Source organism: Geotrypetes seraphini, chromosome 3 (genome assembly GCF_902459505.1).
Source record: "Geotrypetes seraphini chromosome 3, aGeoSer1.1, whole genome shotgun sequence".
Taxonomy (NCBI): Eukaryota; Metazoa; Chordata; class Amphibia; order Gymnophiona; family Dermophiidae; genus Geotrypetes; species Geotrypetes seraphini.
The window spans coordinates 345,968,930-345,988,664 of NC_047086.1; the positions used below are offsets into that span (position 1 = coordinate 345,968,930).

At 44.3% G+C, this 19,735-nt stretch overlaps 1 protein-coding gene across 2 annotated transcripts in view; it reads left to right on the forward strand.

Annotated features, from left to right (window-relative positions):
- The window catches only part of SYT14 (synaptotagmin 14), a 235,797-nt gene that overhangs the window by 42,409 nt on the left and 173,653 nt on the right, over positions 1–19,735 (forward strand). The gene's annotated exons all lie outside the window — the stretch shown is intronic.

Genomic DNA, 19,735 nt, shown 5'->3' on the forward strand with positions numbered 1-19,735 from the left:
CGTCAAGACAGATGATTGTAAAATGTGGAAGGTCACCTCAGTAACAACTATAGAAAAATAGACAAATATAGTGCAAAATATAGACAGCAGATATAAATTCTCAAAACTGACACATTTTGATCACTAAATTGAAAAGAAAATAATTTTTCCTATCTTTTTGTTGTCTGGTGAGTCTCTGGTTGCACTTCTTTCTGACTGTGCATCTGTTCTTTCTCTCTCCTTGCCCCCCCCCCCCCTCTTTCTTTCTCTCTCTCTCCCTGTCCCCCCTCTTTCTTTCTTTCTCTCTCCCTGCCCCCTTTCTTTCTTTTTCTCTCCCTGCCCCCTTTCTTTGTCTTTCTTTCTCTCTCTCTGCCCCCTTTCTTTCTTTGTCTTTCTTTCTCTCTCTCTGCCCCCCTTTCTTTCTTTCTTTCAAACCACAAATTTCTCCCCTGTTGCATCTTTGAAGAACTTTAAGCCTAGAGCAGGGCTGCCGCTGGCATTTAGGGCCATCTTTCCTATTTGCATTGGGTTTGGGCACCTCCTGCAGCTGGTTGGCATCGAGCAGCAGCTCCTCCAGGCTGCGTCTGTAGCGGTAGATCTTGTTGGGCACAACCTGCAGAGAACAGTGCCGCTTGTCCACCGACTCCACATGCCAGTTGAAATGCCAGAGGGGGATGCGCTTGAGCATGGCGAGGGCTGCCGCCGCCGAAGCCCGGGTTTCTCACTTCCAACGCGCAGATGAGGGGGGGTGTCCCTTCTCACACTATGACAGAATGGAAAGTCAGCGAGCAAATCCGTCAACTAGAACGTGTGATGAAGCGGTGTTATACCCCTGTTGCCATCATGAGTACCTCCGAAGAGGAAGAGGCCAGCATCAACGAGCTGCATTTCGACGGCTACAGGCACTAGAAAGAAACTGGGAAAGATTAAGTCAAAAGGGCCGGAAATATCAGTCGCTGCACGCAGTTGCCGGTGCAATAGCAAAAGCATTCCATGCTGTAAACAGCACACGAGCCGAGGTCCCCAGGGCACTCAGCACTCCCCACGCGTTCTTTCTCGGCCCTCATAGCCAGCCGCTCGCACCAGCAGGGAGACATCCCGGGCTCCTTTTGGGCATCCCTACACGTTGTCCCCAAGCACAGCTTCGTGACACTGAAATGTCCCATTTTCAGAAAGAGAGCAACTAGACTCTAGTTGCTCTCTTTCTGAAAACGGGACATTTCGGTGTCCCGGAGCTCTGCTTGGGGACAACGGGACAGGGTACCTAAAAATGGGACGGTCCCGTTCAAAACGGGACATATGGTCACATTAAGCATAGAGGATCTCTAATTAGAAAATGAATGGTATAAATTAAAGAACTAAGGTCTGTATTGGACAGACTTGCACAGTCTGTGTCCCGTATATGGTGATTCGGTGTAGGATGGGCTGGGGAGGGCATCAGTGGGAACTATACTAACTTGGAACATGAGGATGTTACTGGCCAGACTTTACAGTAGATACCTGCAAACAACGGAATGGTTGGATAGGCTGGAGTGAGCTTGGATGGCAACTTCAGCAGTTGGAACCTAGGACAATAACAGGTGGACTTTACAGTCTATGGCCTAGAAATATCAAAGAAAAGAGACAAGTTAATTTAATCATGTATTTTTTAATGAGAATAACACCCTAAGTAACCTTCTCTCCTGAATTCTCTCCTGAATTCCTTGACATACCAATCTTTCAGAAAGCAATGAAAACCCACCTATTCGACAAATTCATTTGAACTTCCTTCCTTCAGAAACCTATCTCTCCTCCAACTTCTCCTCTCTTACCTCCCCCTTTCCTTTCCCACCCAAAACCATGCTATCATATCCTGATACTCATGAAGAGTTTTTCAGGAATCGTTAACTAGTCTCAGGTCTCTGGGTCTTTGACAGTCCTGTATTTACAGGGGCATCTCAGACTCTGCTGGGTAATTCCCTTGCATGAACAAGGGTGCCCAAACCATAAGGATATACCAGCAAGATAAAAGCCAGATACGCAGAATTTGTTGCGTGGTTTTGTGGACAACATTTTGGAGCTGTGGTTCTCAACCCAGTCCTCGGATACACCTAGCCAGTCAGGTTTTCACAATATCCACAATGAATATGCAGAAGAGATCTGCATGCAATGGAGACAATGCATTGAAATGTACCTCATGCATATTCATTGTGGATATCCTGAAAACCTGATTGGTTAGGTGTGTCCTGAGGACTGGGTTGAGAACCCCCTTTTTGGAGGGAAGAATTACTATAAAGGGGTGTTTGTTATGTATGACCATTTTGATTATGTGATTTACATTCTTGTTCAGACAGACTTCTACAGTCTGTGTCCCGCAAATGGTGAGAGAGAGGGGTGAAGTTTTGACAACTCTGGTGTGTTAAGTTATTTATTGTCAAAACCAAGTTATTTATTGTCACATACTGCGAGTGGGGGTGCTGTGCACCTTAGGGGGGAAGGGAAGGCATCTTGACTTAACGGTAATAAACTCAGTATTTAACGACGTAGTTACGTATCCGCCCTTGACTGGTAAGTTGAACACTGTCAGTAATACCTGGAGATTTGGTTATAATCATGTACCATCTCCATCATGTTTGGTTTCCTATATGATTGGCATGATAGTGACTTCACAACCAGCACTTGAGCATAGGTGACTGGGACAGGTGCGACTTGGCCACCTTGTTGGGCAGACTACATGTTGAGTTAGGGTCTTTTTTTGCCATCATTTACTGTGTTATGCTGCAAGTCACTGTGGACTCAGAAGCAACAAAGGAGAGCGGGGTGGCAACCAAAAGCAGCAGCATGTTGGCAGCAAAGTCTCACAGCATACAGCCATTGAAAGCAGGGTACATTCTGGGGTGCAGGGAGATGGATGAATTCTATGAAGGCACCCTAATTGTAGCCACCAAGTGACGCTTAAGTTCGGGATCAGCATCTAACTTTTATTTTTTAATTGGCGTGGTAATTGACCATGCCGATTTTCAGCGAATCTAAAAAAAATCATCAAACAATTTAAGAGTTTGGTGCCGAACACTTAGGACGTCTAGTGACTCCTAAGTGGAAACGCCCTCCCATGCCTAAGGACGCCTAACAATTCCCGTTTTAAACATTAGGCATGGTTATGGATGAAGAATAGGCATGGTTGAGTTAGGTGTCGTTAGGCGTCTGACATAGGCGCCGCTAAATTAGGCGAGTGAAAAGCTGGCTTAATGAAGTGGTGTCTATGTATAGGACGTCTAGTGACGTTTAAGTTTGCTTAGGAGCCGATAGGTGTGTTTCTATAAATGGCGCCTAGTGGTTAACAGCTGCCCCAAATAGCCCCTACAATGTAGACGCCATTTATAGAAATAGGCCCACAGTGCACGCTTCTTTCTTGCAGGTCAGCAGACACACTGTCTGTGTTAGTGAGTCGGCAACAAGGAGGAAGCAGTCTTTAGGTATTGGTTACAGGTGGTCTCCCATTCCTGGTTGGTAAGCGCATGGCACACTTTCAGTTGCAGTTGGTGGTGCATGATTTATCGTGCAAAATACAGTTAACTTCTTGAAGTCTAATTAACAGTTAATCCACAGTAATAAACTCGGTATTAACTATGTAGGTACGTATCCACCCTTTATGAACCCCATAATGGCATTTTTCTTGGTGGCGATTTAATGTGGCAGTACATGCTACCAGTTAACGCAGCACTGCACTGTTAACAAGTAGTAATTCCTGCATTAAATATCTAACACAGCTTAGTAAATAGGGGTCACCGTGTACCTCTTTATTTCCAAATATAGCACAAATTATTGGTTTAACAATTTAGCTGATCCTGCTCCTACTCGTAAGCCTCCTCCACCAAATTTTCCTTACTAATATATGTGGCAGTTACTGCAGGATTCTGCACAACTTCATTGCTCATTTAAAGTTGCAGTTCAGCATTAAAAAGTAAAGTTTGAAGGCTCGTGGGGGAAAAACTGGATGGTGCAGTTGTCTGTTCATGTAGCTGCTCACATGTTAGCCTAATTTGCGTAGGAGGTGGATAAGGTTGCATCTGTGCACTAAATAATTAAAGCATCATTGACATATATGCAGAGAACCTTATGGTTAGAAGCAGGACAGAAGATGTGAACATTCTGATCGCTGCAAAATGAAGCCTTGAATTAGAAAAGCTCAGTTTAGTGCAATGAAAAGTATATTTTTCCCAGTTTTATTTGATATGAGATTGAGAGTTTTCAGTTTTTATATATAAAGGATATGTTTATTCAAGATAGAATTTTCCAGAAGGCCAGTTTTAGCACATAAATAAAGGAAGGTAAGTTTGTGTCCAAAGTATCTACTTTATTGTGTAGATCTTAAGAAATATTTTCTGTTTTTTTAGAATGTTTTACATGAATAGATAAGTAACCTCAGTGGCCTAGTAAAAAGGGGGTGGGGGGCGGTCCACTCTGTGCACCATCATGGTGGGGGCACCGGCACCCGTCCTTCTCTCTGTCTCCCCGTTCCCTCCCAACCCCCCCTGCCGTGCGCATGCAGCCCTTCCCTCGTACCTCTTTAAATTTCCCGGCAAGAGCAGTATCATGAATTTGCTGCCCACGTTGGTGTTGGCTGTCTCTCATCTGTCTCTTCTGGGTCCCGTACCTAGGGGGAGAGTTTGTGATGCTGCTTGCACCAGGAAAATTAGAGGTATGGGGGAAGGGGAGGTGCGTGCACGGCAGGGGAGGTCGTGAAGGAGTAGGGGGGCGGAGAAGCGGGCAGGGGAGGGGTGCCACCACCCACTCTCATTACGCCACTGAGTCGCCTAATGGTGGGCTGAGAACTACCTAAGTCAGATGATTCTTGTGAATGTGGGCAAGACATTTAATCCTCCTTTGCAAGGATGGAGAAATACCCAGTGTACCTGAATGTAACGCACCTCGAGCTACTACTACTGGGAACTAAATCCAAGATCTAGTGGAAATGCATCAATTTCAATGTCTCTGCTGTTTTATTTGAATATTTGACCATTAGAAATGAGTCAGTTTAGAGGGAAAGTTATCAATGTGGGCTACAGTTAAGGCTTCTTATTTTACTTTTAACCCCAGTAAACTAGGTCTCACTGAATAATTGAAACCTGTGCTTCAATAGCACGAGTTGGTGTAGAACAAGCCGTCTTTCTATGTTTTTCTATGACCCATAGTGAGAACTTTCCCCTTTAATAGGAAAATTTAACGCTTCAGTGAAATGATCAGATTGCGTGCATTTTAAGTTTTTCAATTTAATAGCAACGGAAACTTGAACAGAATTAGCTCTGTTCTAAAGTTTAAATGCAACCTCATCTACTCTTTATCTCCTCTAGAAATTACCAGTTATCTTCTTCTTGTAATATATTTTTTTGTAATTCTTTTGTAATCCGTCTTGAACCGCAAGGCAATGGCGGAATAGAAATCTCTATTGTAATGTAATGTAATGTTAACCTTTTAAGAGACAAAATTATACTAATGGCAGTGCGTTGGATACATGAATGTGAAAACACACTGTAATTTAAGTTTATATATACCCACACATTTATAAAATATAGGAATACTGTTTGTTTATTCCATGACTTTATATAATACTACTACTATTACTACTTAATAAGGCGGAATAGAAAACCAGATTAACATAACTTATCATTTCTGTAGCACTGCTAGATATACGCATTCTGCCCATTCGCTAAGTATCACAGCAGTTTATAAGTAGACAGTCAATATACAGTATAATAGTATGTTATATTTTACACATGTACTTCTATGCTTCACTCAAACTCACACCATCCAAGTACGTGCCATTAAGCAACATGTGTACTTTTACTCTTTCCTCCCACCACCTTCTTCCACCATCTTTTCTATGTAGCACGTGTCTAGCTTATGTGGTAACTATAGGACAGATGCTGGAAACACCTCAACAGTTACTGTACAGGCTTTGCACTGTACCACTGTACCACTTCTTAATTTTCACATCTAACACGTGGTAAATGCAAACACTTACCACGTTAGTAAACAGGTTCATCAGAGTTTAGGCGGGCCGGACTTTGAATATCATCTTTGTAAACAAATGGCATCAAACCCAGTGAGTAGATGAGGATAGGAGTGGCAGAAATGTGTTAGAGAGAATAGAGGCTAAGTTGAATCACTTGGGCCTCCACAAGGAAGGAAGGAAGGAAGAGCAAGAAGTGGCAGTCATTTGACTGACAACATTATTTCTGTCTGAGAGGTATGATTGGAATCAGAGAATGACCCAGGGACAAAATTTTCCCCATCCCATCGGGAACTCATTTTCTCGTCCCATCCTGGAAAGTTCTTTTTCTGTCCCATTCCTGAAAGCTACGTCCACATCTGCACAAGCCTCAAAAACTTTAAAATCATAAGTATTTGAGGTTTGTGCGGTTAAGGTATGTAAGATAGATTGTGAGCCCACCGGGACAGATAGGGAAAATGCTTGAGTACCTGATTGTAAAACCGTTTAGATAACCTTGATAGGCGGTATATAAAAAACTTAAGGCTGATCTTACAGGAATGGGACAGGGACAGCGACAAAACTTGCGGGGATGCAGCAGAGAAATTGAGTTCCTGCAGGAATGGGGAAAAATTTGTCCCCATGTCATTCTATAATTGGAATGAATCAAAGACTGTGGGGCTCATAATCAAAACAGAAATACATCTAAAAACCGGCCTAAATCGACACTTAGATGATCAGTGAGATATGTCATCCAAGTGCCGATATTCAAACCGGGTTTTAGACGTATTTAACAATGACCTAGGCCTTCACAGTGCTGCTGAACGACCAGAGCTAAAAGGGGCATGTCAGAAGGAGTGTCGAGGGTGGGATTTGGGCGGACCGTGGGCCGTCCTAGACTTAGTCATACTGCATGTAAAACCGAAAGTTTTACAACACTGCCTAGACCAGGGGTGTCCAACCTGCGGCCCGAGGGCCGCATGTGACCCCATGAAGTATTTTGTGCGGCCCCGGTTAAGAGCGATGCATTGTTTCCCTCTGCTGTCCCCGGGTGTTTACTATCTTGCTGGCTCCCTCCTCTGTCTTGCTGTAGCATTTGCGTGTTTATGCGGCCCCAGAAAAAAAATTTTCAGCTAATGCGGCCCAGGGAAGCCAAAAGGGTGGACACCCCTGACCTAGACGGAACATGGACGTTGTGACTTAGGCCATCTAAAACCAGGTCTAAGTCATAAGAAGGTATCCAAAGTGACCAGATAAGCAATGCAGACACAAAGTACAGACCCCCACACACTGCCCCCCTAAAAATCGTAATAACAACTTTACACATCTGCCTCCAGAACATCAGCACCTGGTAGCCTGGCAAAGGAAAGCCTAGTAGAGCTGCACAGAGATGGCTTCAGTAGTCTTGGAGGTGGGTTAGTGAACCATGGAGAGTAGGACCCAGGGCCATAAGCCACTCTAATCACTGCATTCATAGTGAAACGTGCACCCCAAAAAAACCCCCAAACCCTTTTGTACTGCCATATAAGTAGATCCTGCAGCCATAAGGGCTATTGGGGTGGTAGATAGGTGGGTCTAGTAGATTCTGGGGGTGTTTTGGGGGGTTCACCATGACCTATAAGGGAGCTGTAATGAGATGTTTATGTGGGCCTCTTTTTGTGAAGTTCACAGCAGTGCCCTGTAAGGTACCCCACTACTCCGGTGCCATGTCTGGATGTCCAGTCCATCACTTTTCTGGCTCCTCTCGCGCCCTAAAGGTATTTCTCTAGGCGTTTGTGACTTGGATGAAAATGGGGTATAAAGATGGATGACTTAGCAGGCTGGACGATCAGACAGCAGGATGTACAGTTGGATGATTTTTGGAAAAATATATGTTGGACGTATTTTAAAAAAATGGACCTTTTCCCGTGTCTGACTTTGGGCGACTTGCGACTTAAGCCCAAAACGGACTTAGATGTTTCTTTTGATTATGCCCCTCTGTGTCTCTGATGCCTATATCATGTAACCTGTCCATAAGAAGTCTGTGATCTTTGAGGTTAAATGCAAAGAAGAGGTCCAAAGATATCATAAAGGAGGTTCTATTCTGATCTAATACTTGATATAGGTAAAGGGAGATGGGGCTTGTTATACCACTTTTTCTGTGTGGTTATAATCAAAGCCGTTTATATATTTTAGACTATTACTTATTTTGTACCTGGGGCAATGAAGTGTTAAGACTTTCCCAGACCCACAAAAATTTACAGTGGGGATCAAATTCACAATCTCAGGGTGTTGAGGCAGCTGCTCTAACCACTAGGCCACTCCTTCACTCTATATAGGCTGTGACTTCTAAAAGGGCCATTTTGGTGCTATGGGAATTTCAAAATCCTGTTTGATTGAGGTGCAAGGTAATAGTTTGCTTTTTTTTTTCCAGGTCATTTTCTAGTTGATTCAATACAATTCATTTGGAAACAGGGAATTTGAGCATTTGGTCTAGTTAAAAGTAAAGGACAAAGCAAGTTTGGGGTACTGGATTTCATGAGGTGTAAGCAAAAGTGAAAGCACCCTATACAACAGGATGGAATGGGATCGTGTGGAGCTGCTGTTGGGAATATTTAAGTTTATCATATGACTGCTTAGTGAGGAGAGGGGAGAGTGTGGTGCAGTGGTTAAAGTTTCAGAACCTTGAGGTGGTAGGTTCAAATCCCATGCTGCTCCCCTGTGACCCTGGGCAAATTGCTTAATCCTCCACTGCCCTGGGTACATTAGATAGATTGTGAACCCATCAGGACAGAGAGGGAAATGCTTGAAGTACCTGTATGTAAAACTGCTTTGAGTGTGGTTGTATAACTACAAAAAGGCAGTACAGTGTTCCTCCGGTCATTCGTGGTTCGCGATCCCGGCCATTCGCGGTATTTTCCGACCTTGAACTGCCGACAAGGAGAGGGCAGCGGGAGAGGCAGGAGAGAGCAGCTGAAGCACCGCGAGTGCAGGAAATCACTCATGGTACGCTCTGACCGCCTCTTCCTGCACTAAGTTGGGCCTTATCCAATCAGGAGCTGCTTTGACATGCCCACTCAAATAACCCTGGTGATAGCTGTCAAGGTTTAGAACAAGCTATCAAATGAATTGCATTTGGAAGATACTTTGTTGACATCAGAGCTAGATCAACACTATATTGAGCCCCCCCCCCCCCCCTGCCACCAGGCATATTATTTTCATTTCCCTCCTTCCCCCATATTTTCATTTATGGCCTTTCTCCACATTTCACCTTTCCAGAAATCTTAGGGAAAGCACTGAGTCTTGCTGTGGATGTAGTAGCAATAATAGTTTATGTGAGTGAGCATGGGGACTAGGAAGGCACATGCCGGAGTGGCTTAATGGTTAGAGCTGCCAAGTTACCCAGTTCCAAGAGGGAGGTTTTAGGCCAGGGTTGGATTTCTGACAATCCTATACCAGTGCATTATGGGACCTCAACACTGATTTCGGTGGATAGAATCAGGGACTTTAAAGAGCACACTGAACTGGGATATAAATTCAATAACAGGACTGGCCAAAATGTCTTTGTGCAACTGGGTAGCTTGGCTCTGGTGCTGCAGGCTGAGAACCTGGGAAGTTGGGCAAGTCATTTTCACCCTCCACTGCCTCTAGTACAAGCCAGAGATGTCAAGAGGGGACTACCCTAAAGAGTGAAATTTACTAGCATCGGGGCCCTTTTACCAAAGCTTAGTGTAAGCTAACAAAATTAGCTCATGCTAAATGCTATGGGGCTTATTTTCAAAAAAAAGATAAATATCTGAAAGACAGCATAAACTGGACGTCACACTAGTCAAAACATCCAAGTGTGCATTCTCAAAACTGACTTTCTGGATGTCTAGCAGGATTCTTACCTGCTGTGTGTCCAGAGTAGAAATGGGCATGTTGGTAGGCCATGGGCAGGGAATGGGTGGGCTTAGACTTGGATGTCCTGCAGTTATAATCAAATCTTTCCTAGGATGTCCTGGATGGAACTTAGATGTTTTCAACTAGACATATTTGAGAAGCGTCTGTACCAAAAGGGTACCCACCACTGGAGGGACTGAGTGACCACTGGAGGGAATGAGCCCCACATACTCCTTCAGTGGTCACTGATCCCCCTCCCCTCCAAAAAAACGTGAATGAAACAGTGCACACAGTACAGCAGTACTTGGTATGGGAAAGCCTAGTAAAGCATCACACTAGTGTCTTAAGTAGTCAGATGGGTGGGCTAGTGAACCATATAGAGGAGGAGGCCCATAAGCCACTCTAACTACTACATTTATGGTGGAACGTGTGAGCCCACCAAAACCCTACTATACTGCTGTATAGGTGCCACCTGCAGCCATAAGGGCTATTGGGTGGTGGCCAAGTGGGTATAGTAGGTTTTTTGGGGGGGGGGTTTGGAGGGCTGACCATACATTATAAAGGGGTTATGGTGAGATGTACTTCTGACACTGTTTATGTGAAGTTCACAGCAGTGCCTTCTAATGTGCTCCAATGTTCTGTTAGCCTGTCTGGGTCCTCTTTCGTCACAAGTTCTGGATGTCTTTTGTCATTTTGGATAGCAATAAAAAGTCGACATCAGCAGCATCAGTTTCAACAGCCTTGTGTTTTAGCCTGTCTGTGTGGCCCTTCTACATCCAAATGGGCTTCTTTTGGACGTTTTCAACTTGGATGGTATTGTGGTTGAAAATGGGGACTAAAGTTAGACTTCCTGAGGTTAGACATCTAGTTGGACGTCCTGGTGGCCAAGACGTCCAACTAGATGATTGTCAAAAATAAATTTGGGCCCTTCGAAAATGGACCCTTCTGGAAGTCCAATTTTGGATGTTTTGTGGGAAACATCCAAAGTCAGACTTACACATCCTATTGAAAATGCACCTCTATGAGCTCCTTTTAAAAAGCCTCGCTAGAGCCTTAACGCGTGGAATAGCGCGCGCTAGCCGCTGCCGCCTCCTTTTGAACAGGCGGTAGATTTTCGGCTAGCGTGCAGTATGGCACACACTAATCTAGTGCATGCGTTAAAAATGCTAGCGCACCTTTGTAAAAGGAGCCCTATGTGTCCTATTTTATACCTATGGGCCATGTAGCACTAAGCACATGCTAATGTCCGTTAGTGTGTGCTAAGCTTTAGCATTATTTATTTATTCAATTATTTAGCTTGTCCTCCCGAGAGTGCTCAGATTAACATTCCTAAAATTAAGACATACAACAGATTAGTCAAATACCAAAATGCAACAGAAATTTCAGCCTACTCTATTCTCTTCCACATATCCATACTAATCCAAAATAAATATGTTTTTACAGCTCCATTGTGCCTGATGTATAAATTTACAAAAGGTTTTATGTGTGAAAAAAACTTCACAAATGGAAAAAGCAATTTAGCTTTCTTTGTTGCTTTTGATAGGATATACGAGGGTGGTTTGAAAAGTTTGATAAAAAAAAAACAAACAAACGCAAATTAAACAATGTAGTTTCCATCGAGGGCTATACGATTTTTTTTTTGTAAGCTATTTTTCCTATGATAGAAAAAAATGTGCTTTTTTACCAAACTTTTCAAACCACCCTTATGGGTAGAGGAGAGGCACTATTAAGATAGTTTTCATTGGAATTAGCCCAGGTAACAGCTTGGTGAATTCCTCAAGCTGAAAACTTCTCTTCACTTGGTTTGATTTCTGCCCCTTCCTCCATTGACATACACAGCACCCACACTCACAGCAAATGATATGAATATGCTATAAAATATGCATACTTAATCCTGATGTGTCTTTGCCATTTTCAGGTCACAGACTGTAGAAGTCTGCCTGGCACTGGCCTTAGTTCTCAACTACTGGAGTTGTACTTTTGTTTTTTGTGTTCTGTGCTGTTTATGTTCCAGTCAATATTCAGCCTGTGGTGGTCAGTGTTATTTGAAATGCTGACAATGGGGGACAAAATTAGCCTCAGATATTCAATGCAGGGCCTTGTCTGGCCATTGGCATTGATATATCTGGGGGTAATTCAGCATGTGCTAGCCACTGGAGCTTATGTAGGGCCTTGCTAATAGTCAGCTGTGGGGACCACATTAACGGCTTCTTTTACAAAGCTGTGCTAGCGGCTGCCGCACGACAACAACCCCAAAGCCCTTTAAATCTCTATGGGCTTCAGGGCCGTTAGTGCAGCCGCTAGTGCAGCTTTGTAAAAGAAGCCGTAAGTGTATGGGACCCTTCCAATTCCTGCTCTGCTCCTCCCTCCCCGAAAGAAACAGACTGCCCTTTGGATCCCCCTACATCCCACCCAAGCACATCTCCAGAAATGCAATGTTATCAGGTTTATCCATCCATTTGCCTGATGGTCCAGTGGGGAAATGGACAGGAACAAAATCCTCTTGCTCCTATCCATTGCAGCAACCTCTCAAAAATGACTGCGGTGACCTCTAGTGGCAACCTTGCAGTACTTTGAAGGACTGAGAAAAATGAATTTGGGATGTACTGGTGTGGTTAATGAAAAACAGTAAGAAAATCTGCAGAGTCTGGGAAGTCAACAAATGTTTAACCACTTGTCAAGCTAATAATTCTCTTTGGTGAAACTTAAAATGATGTTGTCCTGTAAATTGTTTGGACAACAATTGTAAACATGGCTGTTCTAAAAATATTTAAGATTAGATGAAATAATTGTGATTAATTATTATTGATGATGTCTTAGAGGACTGGTAAATTGAAATGTATAGAATTCACTGATTTTTTAAATTTTAATTAGAATTTACTTTGTAATTTATTATTTTCTTTGTATTTTACTTAACAATTGATTAAGGAGTTCATTTCTTTTTTGTTTAGTACAATATAAACCACTATGATGATATATCAAATAGCGGTCTATAAATACTAATAAACATAAAACATAAACATTTTGCTTATGATCCGCCTTTAACTGAAAGGTAAAGTGGAATAGAAATGCATATGTTAATGTTACAGTAATAAAACATGGTTATGACTAAGGTGACCAGGTTACCCATTCCAGAAGGGAGACTTTTTGGCCAGTCCTGGTTTTAAAATTATAGCCCAAAGCAGTATAGTATTTGTAGTCCACAATTCTATCCATTGAAATCAGTGCTGCAGGTTCCATAATGCACCAGGATGAGGTTTGTAGAAATCTAGGACTGGCCAAAAAGTCTTATGACTAACATAAGTCAAGTCTTGAGCATGTCCATTTAATAATACCAGACACAACAATCGGATGCACTGCACTGTTCGGTATGCTAAACAAAATTATACTCCTTTTTTTGCGTTCACTTGTTTGTTACTTCATTAAGAATCTGCCCAAAGCCCTGATCTGATTTTAAGTAACACAAATATTCTCTGCGTGAGCGAGGACTAATCATTCTGATGAAATTAAGACTGCAGAGATAATAAGAAACCTATGAAAACAAATTATATTTTCTTCTGGGACACTGGGCTATTTGTAATTAACAATTGTTTTACTTTGTTCTGAAGTTCTTTACAAGTATATTATTTGTGAACACAGACAATTTGAGCTTGATTTTATAGGTATAACAGAATACCTATATGGGAAGTCCCAAAACAGGTGCCTATGTACTGTACTTCTGGAAAATATACCTAGATCCAATCCCAACAGTGTACAGGGGCAGATGTAAAAACTTATGATAAAACCAAAGACACTGTGGAGAAGATGATCAAGATGTAGGCTTTATAAAAAGTTCAATCCAAAAATCCACGAAAAGAGTATCTAGGATCCAAACCATTGGGGACTTTGGACCCTACGTGGTCTGTGTTTCGACAAAACTGTCTTCCTCAGGGGTCCCTAAAGGTCCTGGCTCAGAAACTCATGGATCAGAGGCTAAAAGCGACTCTTTGCAAAACCCTGAAAATGGTATAACTATGTTTGAGTACATGCTTCTTTTATAAAATATGCATGTAGTTCGCAAATATGCTTCTATTCTGACCAGACTACTTCCCTGGGTATACATCCATGCATATACTATTTAGAGGCTTATGCAGTTGTTTAGTTTTACAGGGACATTGTGATGAGGGCGATGATGGAATGCATGCTTTTGAACAGCTGTAAGGCAGGGAGACTAGACAAATTTTATGTGTCAGATAACAATGAATTTTTATGTTAGAAATTGTTGTCCCACATAGATTAAATTTACAGGTTGAAGGAGGCGGGACTTTATTATTAGTCCCTTTGTAATAATTTGTTCTTGAAATGGGGGTTTCTTTTGATCAACTAGGGAAACCTTGATGGAGGATGTGGCATAAGTATTTTTTGTTTTTCTTTGTAATGAAGTGGCGTAGTAAGGATGAGTGGCACCTGGGGCATTGGTGCCCCCCACCCTTTTCTTCCCCCGCTGCTCCTTCCTGACCCCCCCTGCCATGCACACGGTCCCCTTCCCGTGAACCTCTGTAATGCTGGTCAAGCATTACAGAGATGCTTTCCCTGTGGTGGGTGACTCGGGGACAGTATGCTAAATCTTTGGATCCTTCTCTGTCTTTAGAACCTGGGGATGATCCCACGGTTCTGCATTTGTTTAAGTCTGCTGCTTTGCCTGATCTCATTTCGGAGTCTCTGCAGGAGTTGCATTTAGTCACTCAGCCGGCTCCTTCTATCTCCTCCTCTCTCCTTTGCGGAGTACGAGCTCAATCTTCCGCTTTGCCCTGGCATACTGATATGAGCATTCTGATCTCAGAGCAATGGGATTCTCTGGAAGGCACACTCAATATGGAGAGGGCTAGGTCCTGTTTGTACCCTATACAGCAAGAGTGCCAGCAGCTTCTTGGTCAGCCTAAAGTGGACCCTGTGGTTGCGCTGGTAACTAAGTGCACCTCCTCAGTGAGGGTGGTATGGTGCTCAAGGACTATCAGGACCACCGTGTGGATGTTGTTCTCAGAAGACTTTTTGAGGCAGCAGCTTTGGGAGTCAAAGCTGCCTCGGCGGTGTCCTTTGTCACGCTCGTTTGCTTATCCAGGCTGCGTTCTCTGGAAAGTGAGGCTGTGAAGCCGCCGCCTCCTCAGCTTCTTTTGGCTGGAGTAGATTCTGTTGCTGATGCCCCATATGACCTTATGCGGGTCCTGGGTCAGGTGTCTGCATATTTAATTTCTGTTCACCGTATGTGTTCTGGATTGGACAGTGGGCCAGTCATTACACTAAAGCTACTCTTTCTAGTCTTCCCTTTAAGGGAATTCTATGGTGGACCGTTGCCCTAAGACCCTGCCTGACACCAGACCCAGAATCTCTAGAAATTTGGGATGGTCTAATTTTCGTGGCTCCAGACATTCCCGCCCTTATTCAAGCTCCATGTCTCAGAGATTTTTCCAGAGCCATAGGCAGAGGTTCTCAGGCTCCAGGCATAACCAGCCTTCTGCCTCCTGTTTGGCTCCCTCTACCAGAAAGGCGCAGTGACGCCAGGCCGAGGGAGGTTTCTCTGCATACCAGGGACAGACTCTCAGTGTTCTTGCAGGCTTGGGTGTGCATTTTATCTGACCAGTGGGTTTTGAATGTTAATCATTCCGGCTACAAGCTGTAATTTGCCTGGCCTCTGATAGATTGGTGTGTGGACTTTCCCATGGGGTACCCGGAAAAGGCAGTCAAGGGGCAGGCCACTGTACAAAGATTTTTGGATATTCAGGTCATAGAACAGGTGCTGCCTGAAGACTTGGGCTTTGGCAGATACTCCATATACTTTATCATGCCAAAGAAAAGCTCAGCTTATTGGAAACCAATCCTGGATTTTACGCATGTTAATGTCAATGTAGTGCTCAAAGTTCCACACTTTTGCATGGAGACATTGAGGTCTGTCAAAGCGACAGTGGATCCGGGCGAGTTTCTTGCCTCTCTGGATCTCACAGAGGCATACTTAAATATTCCCATTTATCAGGCGCACCAGAAATTCCTCCGGTTTCATGTTCTGAAAAATCATTACTAAGCATTTTGGCCTGGCTATGGCGCATCGTACCTTCACAAAGTTAATGGTGGTTGTTGTAGCTCACTTGAGGGAGATGGGGCTGCAGGTGCACCCGTACTTGGATGATTGACTGTTAGAGCCCCCTTGTTGTCCGAGGATCGGTGCACGGTGGATCAGGTGGTCCAGATCTTGGAAGGCCTGGGTTGGATTGTGAATTAAAGGAACAGCAATTTGACTCTTTCGCAGTTCCTGGAATATCTGGGGGTCTTGTTTGATATGGTAGCTGGCCAGGTTTATCTTCTAGAAGCACACAGACAGAATCTGTGCTCGCAAATTTCTTGGTGGCCTCCAAAGATGTCCCTTGGGCAAAGGTGCATAGGTGTACTTTGTAGTATGTATAGCTCTCATGCTGGGCTCCGCAGATGGAAGCATTGCAGGCAGCTCTTCCTTGGACTCTGGAGGCCCGGGCCAGCATGAATTGGTGGCTCCTTCTGCAGTCCCTCTCCAGGAGCATGCCACTGAGAATTGTGTCTTAGGTGGTTGTGACGACAGATAACAGTCTCCACAGCTGGGGAGCCCATTGCAATTGTCATCCCATTTAGGGACATTGGACACTCTCTCAAAGGAAATGGTCAATCAATCGATTGGAACTGCGGGCCATTTGCTTGACTCTGGTGAAATTGCAGATGATTCTGGCAGGCCAATCGGTCCAAGTATTCTCTGACAATGCGACAGTGGTGGCATATGTCAATTGCCAGGAAGGAACCAAGAATGCTTCTCTGGCTCAGGAAGCCTGCATGCTCAGTGTTCAGTCACAAGGGCGGGATTCACAGGGGAGAGGTATTTTTACCCAGGCTGGGTTTATTCTAGAGAGGTCCCTGAGGGAAAAAAGAGGAAATCTCAAGTTTTCCCTAGAGATAGGTAGAGGCAGGCCTGTAGGGCTATTCCTGCACAGCATTTTAGGCCAGTGTCCTAACTTAGGCCAAGAACCATTTTCTTTCCAATTGCAGCCTCTTGGAATTTTACAAGCTATGTGTGATCTGACAAGGCCATCTTTACCAGCACCAGGGCCCCTTGCTTCCCCAGTGGAATATGTGGAGGAGAGAGACTATATCTACAGAACTTGGACAATTCATGCCAGGTACCTTATCTTTATGGCATGATTTGTGAGTCCATCTGACACTGGCACGCAGGCTTCATGATTCTGCTATGTGACCGAAGAATGCCCCTACAAGATGGACACCGATTGGTCCATGGGGAAAACCCTTGGCAGAGGAGGAAGGAGAAGGGGGACACCTTTTAGTTAGACAAAGAAAGGTGCTGGAGGAGTTTGGGACTTGGATTTGTGTGAGTTTGTGTGGTTCCCCTGAAACAAGATTGCCGAGAAAGTCTCCTTGTGTGCTGCTGTGGGAAGATAGAGAGAAAGAGAAACTTTATGAATTCAGTCTGTGAACTTTTCCTCTGAAAGACAGCTTTTGTGTGGGCATTTATCACCCTGCAAGAACTGGTACATCAGCAGTGTGATGATCTTTGTGAGACTAGTAGAACATGGGCATGCTTCTGGCTAACTGCCCGGGAAGATAATTCCTTCATACCCCATGGAGACACCCCTCGACCAACTAATGGTGAGAGTAGGAATTTTCTCTACTGTTCAGCTGGTTGGATAGGGATATGGCAGTTGCCTGAAAAGGAAAGGTCTATGGGACATGGTAATTAGTTCAGTGATAAACATAGTAACATAGTAAATGACAGCAGATAAAAACCTGAACAGTCCATCCAGTCTGCTCTATAGAAAACTTAGCTATGTGCTTTTCTGTCTAGAAGATCTGTGTTTCTATGCATATTCTGTGTCTTATACAGATTTGCTAAATGTTTGCACATGTTGAATAGTAGTGCTAATGTATATGTATACTTACATATTTATGCATGTATCTAATCCTTAGCATTGTTGTATGCCTGAATTTTATTTTTCTATGAAATGCTAAAATTCTGAATAAAAGCATTATTTGCATTACCTGGTCTGGCTTATCTAAGCAAGCAAGAAATGTGTTCCCTGGCTTTGTAATTTAGTGCTTTTCTCAGACGCAAGAGCCATATAACTTAGGACTAATTACCTATAATTAGTTTATAGCACTAATTACTACTCCTACAGGCCTTGGGAAAACAGACTGATGCCTGCAGCAGTTTTGCTCAGGTAAGACAAATTCATTCTATTTTATGTGAGGCAAATGATAACAAATAAGAATTCTATTTATATACAGTTGTATCTTGGCTGTAAATGTGCTGACCTCTCTGGGGAAGCCAAGCTAGCTAGCCAAACCAGGCTAGTCTACCACAGGGTGTAGGTGACTTGACCAGGGTCACAAGGAGCAATGTGGGATTTGAACCCACAACCTCAGGGTGCTGAGTCTGTAGCTTTAACCACTGTGTCACTCACTCCCATATTGTTTCTAGGGATATCTGCAACTATGCCACGCAATCCCTCACATGTCTTTTAGCATTTCATATAGAACGAAGGAAGTTATCCTGCCACTGTATCGGGCGACGGTGCGCCCACATCTGGAGTACTGCGTCCAATACTGGTCGCCGTACCTTAAGAAGGATATGGCAATGCTCGAGAGGGTCCAGAAAAGAGCAACAAGAATGATAAAAGGCATGGAAAACCTTTCATATGCTGAAAGGCTAGAGAAGCTAGGGCTCTTTTCCCTGGAAAAGCGGAGACTTAGAGGGGACATGATAGAGACTTATAAGATCATGAAAGGCATAGAGAAGGTGGAGAGGGACAGATTCTTCAGACTAGCGGGGAAAACAAAAACAAGAGGGCATTCAGAAAAATTGAAAGGAGACAGATTCAGAACAAATGCTAGGAAGTTCTTCACTCAGAGTGTGGTGGACACCTGGAATGCGCTTCCAGAGGAGGTGGTAGGACAGAGTACGATACTGGGTTTCAAAAAGGGTTTGGATGATTTCCTGAAGGAGAAGGGGTTTGAAGGGTATAGATAGAGGATTACTATACAGAATATTAAATGACTAGTCTTTAAGCCTGTTACATTAACGGGCGCTAGAGCAGATGTCTGTCTGTCTGGGTTTATTTCTTTGTCTCTCTCTCCTTGGACGCTGTCTGTCTGTCTGTTATTCATTCTGTCTGTGTATCTCCTTGGCCCCCCTGCCTACCTGTATTTCTCTGTTGCACCATGCCTGCCTGTCTCTCCGTGGCCCCCTTCTGTCTCCCCCCTCCCAGAGCAAAGCATGATTGTTTTCTGCCCCCCAGCACACCCCTTTCCCTCTCCCCCTGTTGTGCCATGCCTGCATGCTCCGTGGCCCTCTTCTATTCCCCCCCATTGATTTCTGTCTGTCCCCAGCATACCCCTCCTCCCACAGCAGCCCCCTTTCCCTCTCCCCCTGGTCCCCTGTTGTGCAATGCCTGCCTGCCCTGTGCCTGTTGTGCCATGCCTGCATGCTCCGTGGCCCCCTTCTGTTCCTCCCTGATGATTGCTGTCTGCCTCCTCTCCCCAAAGCAGCCCCCTTTCCCTCTCCCCCTGGTCCCCTGTTGTGCAATGCTTACCTGCCCCATGGCCCCCTTCCATTTCCACCCCCTCTCCTATTCTTACCCTCCCTCCATAGCTGGAGCTGGGGCTGCATCGTTCACCTCTCAGCCCAGATCGTCGAGCAGGTTCTCCTGCTTCATGGCGGTGGGCAGGGCTGCAGGAAGACGTACGAGTGTGGCGGCAGCAGCAACCCTGACTCCTTCTTCAGCACTATGTCGGGAAGGTGGAGAGCAGCCTGCGAGGTTCGCTACAGCGGCTGGTGAACCTCAGCAGGCCGCTTTGAAGAGGGGCGGCAGCGGGAGGGAGGAGTCGCTGGCGTCTTCTGCACAGTCACGCGCC